This window comes from Octopus bimaculoides, chromosome 2 (genome assembly GCF_046866305.1).
Source record: "Octopus bimaculoides isolate indiv1 chromosome 2, ASM4686630v1, whole genome shotgun sequence".
Lineage (NCBI taxonomy): Eukaryota > Metazoa > Mollusca > Cephalopoda > Octopoda > Octopodidae > Octopus > Octopus bimaculoides.
Window position 1 is genome coordinate 31,620,103 of NC_142929.1, and position 9,040 is coordinate 31,629,142.

Sequence of the window (9,040 nt, forward strand, 5' to 3'; positions counted from 1 at the left end):
AGAGTAAGTAATGACTCAGTATATCAAAATGTATATATAAACACACATTTTAATATACTGAGTGCAGCCTATCAAAATCTGTCGTGCATTTTTCATGCAGGTTTTAATTTCATATAAATTTTGATCAAGTTCCTTGTTATACCATGAAATAGAGAGTGAGGTGTACGGATCGGAGGTATACTTGAAAAATGTATGTCTCACGGGACAAGGATGAGCTTGAGTTTCGCTGTTATATATGATGATGGTGACTAATTCTTCTTTAGTCAAATTGTCTTTGTAATGTACTCCTTGGATTGATATGACAAATCTTGAGTGAGATGCAGAAAATTCGATGTTGTTTGTCGTTTGCCAGCCGATGTTCTGTACCATATGATAGAACATACACTTCGATGCATGGTGTTGCAGTAGGATTCTAGCTTTTTTCGTCATCTTTGTAAGGTGATCGAAATCAGAAGCTATCTTTTTGAGACTTGCTAAAATCTCCCAACCAAGTCAGATGTTTAACGTTATAGTTGAACTCAGATGGTCTTTAAATGCTTTACAATGGCAAAAAAGCTGTCATGGACAAATAAGAGGGGTCCAACAGGAATGAAAATAAAATTATAAACAGAATTCAAAATTTATGCACTTTTAACACATATTAAGCATGATAAGCATAAATAAAAGTCAGTTTTAAAAGAATGCATCCGATTTCACTCAAATCATCACACATTCCGGGACACCCTGTATTTACTCATCCTACTATACGGGGGAGGGAACACAGAGGGGACTAATTGCAGGTGGAGGCGTAGCTTCCGGAAGTGATCACGCGGTCAAACTCAAATGGCTGAGTCACAACAGTAGTTTGTGTTTTGTATGAACATTTTGCGTTATATAGTTGAGATATGGATAACATAGAAAGCAGACATGCTTCCGGGCCATGCTGCGTTGCACAGGATTGGAAACGTGAAACATCAACAGGGCACTTCTAGAGAATGGGTGAATGGATTTGTTGTGCCTTTACCCAGTCGCACACATATGCACATGGCTCGGTGGTGCGCGGGATGATAACATGAAGTATCGACAGGGCGCTAACAAAAATTTTAATGTTCTCATTTCCCTTGCCAAATAGTAAATGCGATGTAATTATAATAATAGGAAGGATATTACTAGCACATCAACACAGAATGAATACTTAAAGTAGTATACCAAACAGCAAAGTAGTGAAAATATTTTTCTGGAACATGAGAGAAAACTAAATGGGATGGGGCAAAATTTGAAATGCTGAACTTATGAACCAAAGATGAAACATCGATGATAAGATACCCCTCTGTTGGTTTACTACTATACATCCTGAAAACAAGCATTAGCATAGTGCCGTTACTTTAAACTGATTTATTACATAAGTAAATCAAATAAATTAGCTCTGTCAAAAAATTACCAACTTCCCTAATATTCCTGAGCGTATCTGCGTTCACCTAATTTCGGTTGTGCAAAATTAAAATAATGCCACTAAAAGGAGAAATTAGATGGCAGCTGTTAGAATAATCAAGTAAGTTCGTTGGCATGAATCGATAAACATTTTGATTGAGATAGTTTCTCAATTATAGTCTTATTGTTTGTGGCAGCGGAGCATTGTTTTCTTATATTATCCCAGAGTCAATCCTAATATTGTTGTGCGTGAGTACGAGCCCCCCCCCCCTGGCGAGAATGGACTGGACTACTACTTATATATAGCAGCGGTCTGAATAAATGAGCGAGTTCTGACGTCAAAAATGTATGAAAGATGTTGGAAGAATGTAGCCCGAATGCTGGAACAACGTAGCCCAAATGCTGGAACAACGTAGCCCAAATGTTGAGCATGTATGTGCCTAATTAAGTGGGGAAAGAAAGGAAGAAGTAAACGGTTCAACGCAGGAATGTGGTTGGTGGGGTCAAACCTATTCCGCGCCCATTCATTCTTTCATTTTCATCCGAAATTATAATGTATGTATTCATTAATTGTAATCTCATCCGCTAAGTACCCGACCCTTATTTGTCCCGAGTATTGTCTCCTCTTTGTTTTAACCCTTGTGATTTGATTAAAGTCATTGTGCTAGTTCCACTGATTTGTACTGGAAGGCTTAACTGAATGGGAGTTAAATATCGCCACTTGCTCGTTAATGGCGATGCGAAGATTTTGGAAGCGGAGGGGAAAAACAAAATAAGTTTGAAGTGTACGCGATTAATGTTATCGAATGAATTCGAGTTGAATTTGTTTTTTAAAATAATTGCATTTCTGCCGTGTCGTAGACAAGAAACACATTCCCCCTTCCTGGAAGTGGGCAAGGTAGATTTTCAACCTAAAATCTTTTTCCTTTTTTTTTTTTTAGTGCGAAATGAACAGCTTGTCGAGAGATGAATAGACGCTAATGGCGAGGCGCTTGGAAGAAGACTGCGTGGAACGCGGGCAAAAGGAAAGGGAAAGACAGAAGAAAGCAGAACAAAGCAGAAAAGAAGAAAATGCGGAGAAAAGCGTAAACTTTGCTTCGGCTGCTACCGTGGCGAAAGAAAACGTCTGCTTCAATCCGGGCAGACATAAAAATATACGACGAAGAGAGGGTGACGAGGTGGAAGTTTCACTTCCTGGAGAAACTATACAGAACGCAGTAAGAGAAACTGTGATTTACAAAACAGTGTCAATGAAATCGAATAGAATAAAACAGGCGACCAAAGAAACAAGGGAGAAATGGCTCCGCCCCATTCGGATGGATGTAACTATGGAAATGCGATACGACACCGTGGATGTGCGTTTCCGTACCGAGGAAAAAGCCAGACGACATTTAACGAACTTGTTGAAAACAGCCGAGGTGTCTCTGCTGCCCACATACCTTGCTAGACGCACTCCCTAGGTAAGGGAGAGGGAATACAAATGGAAATTGATGTTGCCTGGCTTATTGAGGCAATCTTAATGGAGGATAAAGTAACTATCCTTCAAGCCTACAAGTATCAACAGCAGAACTGGGTAGGACAAGCTTTAGAATTGATAATTCAGGCCGCCCCAAGAGATATAGAGAAAATTATAGACATAATTTCGGTGGGAGAGACGAAGCTAAGAGTGAACGTGGAAGGCAGGAAGCCCAGATGTTATAAATGCAGACAGAAAGGGCACATTAAGGCTGAATGTGTGCTACCGGCAGCAGCAGCAGCAGAAAAAGTAGCCCCTCACCGAAGGAGAAACCAGCAGCACCTACACCTCCGACAAAACCAGCAGAACCTCCACCACCGCCAACAAAACTAGAAGCACCTACAACTACGGCGAAAATCCAACCGAAACCTAGGAAAGCGGAGGATATACCCATACAAAACACCACAAAGACAGAGTCAAATGAAGACGCAGAGTGGGAGCACGTAGGAAGGAAAAAGAGAAAAAGAAAAAAGGCTCTAACTCCGACTCCCCAGAGAAACCTGCACATTCACAGTCCAACCAAACATCCACGCAAGCACTCACACAAACACACACAACTTCACAAACACATACAATCACTCAAATGTCTTTATTGCATCTGTCCTTACTTATCGCCTAACCGTCGTGCCGTGCCCCAATTCGTAGCTAAACAAGTTGGAACGGATGCTCTTTCACTTCTTGTAAGAGGGCAGGCGGCCTCTTGTAAGGCGCTCTAACTGCTGCCAACAGCCGCTAAAGGGTGGGTTAGGGATGCCGTGGCTAAATATGCGCAGGCATGCGCTCCGGTTGAGGCATCTCTGGCTCTACGTGGACGGTGAGAGGGTGTGGTCTCTGCTTGTTGATGAGATTTCCCAAGCTTTGCCTCTTTTGGTGAACTGGAATGCTGGATCAGGCGTAGACCAGGCCTGGGAGCTTGGCAAGCAGAGTGTCGACAGGCGCTCGTGCTTCTCTCCCGAACGAGCAATGCCGACGGAGGGGGTACTAACTCGGTGTACTATAGAGCGCTGGTAGAGGGCAAGTATGATGACAGCCTGGTGGGAGACTCTGGGTTTCTATGAAAGTCAGCTTGCGAACCGCCATCGAAGGACTTTAGACCTAGCACCTGTGGGCAACTTCCAGTGGTCCCTTGCTTGGCTGTGCTTCTGAAGTGCCTTGCCAGTTCGGGATAAACTGGTGAGGCACGGCATCACGGTTTTGCCTACGCGCCCACGTTGCGGGCAGAGCAACGAAACTGTTCTGCATGCAATCTCACAGTGCTCGAATCTCTCGGACCTGTGGATTTCTACCGAACGGGTACTGTCACAGACGGGGAGAGTACAGCTATCAGGCGAATCGATTATTAAGATTGTTCCGCCGTCTCCTCTAAAAGGAGAAGAGAAATTCTGCTTTCTAGCCGCAATAGCTACAGCGAAAGAGGTGATATGGAAGACGCGTGTAAGAGGTATCGCATCAGACACGTTCGTCTCCGGGCATGCTTTGGTTAACCTCATTTTATGTCGCGTAAGAAAGAAAGCAAATATGGAGAAGAAACGTTTGACGACAAAAAGGACGACGTAAACGGTTCAACGTAGAAATGTTGTTGGTGGGGTCAAGCCCATTCCGCGTCCATCCATTCTTTCCTCTTCATCCGAAATTATATTGTATTCATCCATATATGTAATCTCATTCGATATGTCCCCGACCCCTATTTGTCCCTATATCGTCCCCTATTTGTTTAACTCTTGTGGTTTGAATAAAATCATCGTGCTAGTTCCACAGTTCGTGTGTTGATAGTTCAAAGTCGGAGTTCAAAATTTACAGTTCGTGTTAGTGTATCCGATTGTTGGTTCTTAAAAGATTGTTGTTACGTTCCGTATGGTTACAGCCGTTTGTTTCGATTATATTGTTATTACACTGTTGCAGTGTACTCTTTAATCCATAAGGACATAACAAGTATAAAAATATAATATACTAATTTGTTTAGCTATGACACTTTCCATGGAAATATGTCACTAATATGCAGGTCATGAGAATGCTAAATTCTATGACGAATAATTAATTGTTTTCAAGCGTTTTATTTTCTCATTTCTAATTTTTACGTATCAGTCACTGAAGTTTTCTTAGTATGTGATACGTTGGAAATACTATGTATCAACACAGCCATATTCCCCTGTTACTTCAAACCATTCAATCATATAGAAGCTAAGAAAGGTAATATCAGGCAAAACATGGTAATCATTATTAGCCCAGTCGTCTAATATCCTGGATACACAAGATTTATGACTCACACCTAAATACTAAATAAAAATTGTAAAAAAACATAGCTGTGATTTAGACAAATTAATAACAAAAATAACTAGAATATATTATTTAATCCAAATAAATATTATAGAATATTTCACTTTAATTTCTTTTTTATCTGAAAACTTCTCATTAGTAATATTCTGTTTATATTCATTGTTGATCACCTCAGGCATAAAACAAGAAAGCTGGTTTCATGTGTGTAATTTATGTTTTACTTGCAGACTTTTAAATGTAATGAACATAACATGATTTAAATTTTGATTCCTGGAAGCAAGTCGTTGTCAGTCATTTTGCTCCTCGAAGTATATGCGTATGACTGTGGATATATATACACGTCCTTCTATGCATGCACGTATACGCGAATGTGTGAAGTTTATATTTCAATAACATGTTTCTTAATTAAGAATTGTTATAAGACACAATCAGATTGTAAATAAGATACTTCATATGAAATACCCCTTTGGTTTTCATCTCTTCTATGGCTGCTATAATTGTAACCTGCAACAGATAAATCATCCTAATTTATACACATTTATTAGATTAAAGTGTATTTCTCATTGTTTAATTGTGTTAAAAAAAGCCGATAGTTGGTGAGGGGAGGATGAGAATGAATAAGTCATAACTACACCTAAACAAAACTAACTTAATCCCACAAACAGACAAATCTTACTTGGGCAACGTATTTTTAATTTTTATAATTGCTGAGCTGTAAACTAATCTTGTGACTGGTTTTATATCTCTGTGCATATATACCGACACGCCGCTTTTATTTAGATTATTCTAGAGCACACTTGTTTCATATAATTGCTAGCATAAAAGCACTTAGGATGAATTTTAGCATTTATTTCTGTGAAATTTGTAAATATATATAGTATACATATTCTTGCTGCGTGATCCCTAATCATGAAACGATATAAGTGTGAATATTTTGTGTGGCACCTTCCGGACAAACAGTTTTGTTTCAACAATTTGTTCGTGCGTGTTCACACATATATGTGTGAATGTGTAGCATATCTTTTTAGTGGTCTGAATATAACTGTACAAATATAAATGTATAAATGTGTTGTTATTATTATTATTATTATTATTATTATTATTATTATTATTCAGTAGTTTTATTTTTATAACGTGCTTTCACTTCACTACCGAGCGCAGCTCTGTGCGCCTTGGGTATGTGCTGTGGTTTGCTGTGGTGCTCTTATGTTTACTGTATTGAAAGTGTTTTGCGTAGAATGTGTGCAGTACCCAGTAGTGCAATTTTCTGTATGTTATATATATTTGTAAGTCCTGGTGTTTTTGTTATGTATTTGTCTGAATATTTTTTTATTATACCTAAGGCACCTACTATGATAGGAATTGTTTCTGTTTTTAGATTCCACATTCGAGTTATCTCTATTTCCAGGTCTTTGTATTTTGAAAGTTTTTCCATTTCTTTTAGAGAAACGTTGTATTATTATTATTATTATTATTATTATTATCGAGTTTAAGATGGTGAACTGGTAGAATCATTAACACGTCGGGAGAAATTTCGCCCGATTTTATGTTCTGAGTTCAAATTTCCCCGATGTCAACTCTGCCTTTCATCCTTTCTGGGTCGATAAAACAAGTATCAGTTGTGTACTGGGTCGATGTAATCTCTTCCCCCTCCCACTAATTTCAGGCCTTGAACCTTTAGTAGAAAGGATTATTATTATCGAGCTATTTTCATTCAGTTGGCCAAAAGATATTCAATATCTTACACCGAACGTTTTTAGTATAACACTATAGTGATCCAGTTATAAATTTTCTTTCTTTTCTCTTCGACCACTTTTCCACCAAAGCATTCACACGAAGCGTTTCTTTTACTTTTGCAATTCTCGAATATTTCAACATTATCATGAAATAAAGATTGTAGCTTTGTCTGAAACTTTAGTATTTCCCTCGTGGAGTTCAAGATCATGAGATAAAATCCATCCCGTGTATACTACTTACGATGAAACTTCCTGAATTTTCAAAACCCATCATCTTCCGTTTCTTTATCACTTGTCCATAACATAAATCCCTTATTTTCTTTAGTTAAATTGATTTCAGTGTAGGTACCATTACATATTCAGCATATCATATTTGACTTGTTCCAGGCCACCTTCATTACCGGTGTCTTACTGTAATATAACATTATTTTCTTCATAAATATGTTACACAACTACTATTTTAATGAGAAATGTTTTGTCGTTATGTGAAGTAAAAACTCTATTACATGCTTGAGCTAGTTATTATAATTTCACATCACCTGTTTAAAAGAAACGTTGCTATGTGATGATATAAAAAATATTTGATTAATGCACATCATTCATGGGGCTACAATTAACTAATAGTGCACATCTATCAGACTTGTTGTTTCTTTTAATGGCTTCAGTGTGGTCCACATCCCTTCATACATTGTGCATGTACAAAGAGCCCCTGATTGATGCCCTACCAACTTTTTCTCTTTTAAAACATATCTACTGAAGCGGTTAGACTTTTTTCTTTGTATAGTATTAAAAAAATTGATCTTTTCTATTTTGGTATTAGACTATATCTAATCAGAATCAATATACTGGGTTGATACCTTTTCTGGGGGGTCTTTTCATCTAATTATCTATAATTAAATTGACTACAGGGAGAGTAAGGAGGGTTCTCGACGAGCCGTTACACATACAGTTCCGTTGTACTCACCGACTTTAATGTTAATTAGAGCCACCTCAAAAAACTGCTGCATGAATCTCAATAGTTTTTTTAAAAAAAAACTCCAGCTTTCTCTGTAGTCACCAGAGTAGTGTCAGGTCCTCCACTAACAATTATCTTCGATTTTATGTAAGCAATATAAAGTGAATTTTTCTTTGCCTACTTGGCAATGGTCTCTTTTAAGAATATAGCTGCTGTTGTTTATTATTGTGAGTACAATCCACATCTCATCCAATCTGAGTTTATCCTGATGTAACATTTCTAAGTCACTCGTTCAACTACGAGTAAAATGTTTCATTCTTTTCATGTATTCATCCAATTTCCTCATTCAGTTGTGTGCAAGCATACCGTTATATTAGCCATCAGACATAGCACGTTTGTGTATTACTTGATTAAGGAAAAAGGAAACAAACAACCATAATACTCACGTAGCAGATTCTTTCAGCATGCCATCAACTTACTGAGAGTTTCTGCTTTCTGCTCCATTATTTCCTTTATTGCCTAATCAGTCTTTCCAACATTAATAATACATGTCGACAGATATCTCTTTGAATCTGCTTAGAATAGGCATTCAACATTTCTCACATAACCTTCAATATCATCCAGTGGGGTAACAAAGGCAAATTAATCTTCCAAAACTCACGCTAAATTTCACTATGTCGTCTGTGAATGCCATATAGAGGATAATATTTAATTGGAACCATTGCAGTATAAGGATTTCTCGATTTCAATAGTTTTCTCTATCCTACAAAAGTATACTTTGGACAGCCAGATAAAATTATAGTTTGAAATAAAATGAAATCTATTATGAAATTAAAAATGTTAGCCTATCGGTAAAATATGTAATATATCAGTTCATAATGACTTCGGTAGTATTTTAACTCGTAACCTTCGTGTTTATATTACAGCATCTCAGCACCTGAATAAACCTTTCTGCTAGCATGCACAAGCAAACTGGAACGATAATAATCTGGTAAAACGATATAAACATTCCGTAACATTAACTAAATTATGATTAGGATTTATTTTACATATACCATTAAATATAGCCAAATATATATGAATAGACCTAGAACTTAGTTTTGGTTAAACGATTTATAAATAAGCGTACAATTTGCTTCTAACTAG

At 37.6% G+C, this 9,040-nt stretch overlaps 1 long non-coding RNA gene across 1 annotated transcript; it reads left to right on the forward strand.

Moving 5' to 3' along the window:
- Positions 1 to 1,743: 1,743 nt before the first annotated feature.
- Positions 1,744 to 4,160, forward strand: LOC149136902 (uncharacterized). Its single transcript, XR_016237885.1, has 2 exons — positions 1,744 to 1,965; positions 2,352 to 4,160. It is a non-coding gene; the product is annotated as an uncharacterized LOC149136902 (long non-coding RNA).
- The last annotated feature ends 4,880 nt before the right edge of the window (positions 4,161 to 9,040 follow it).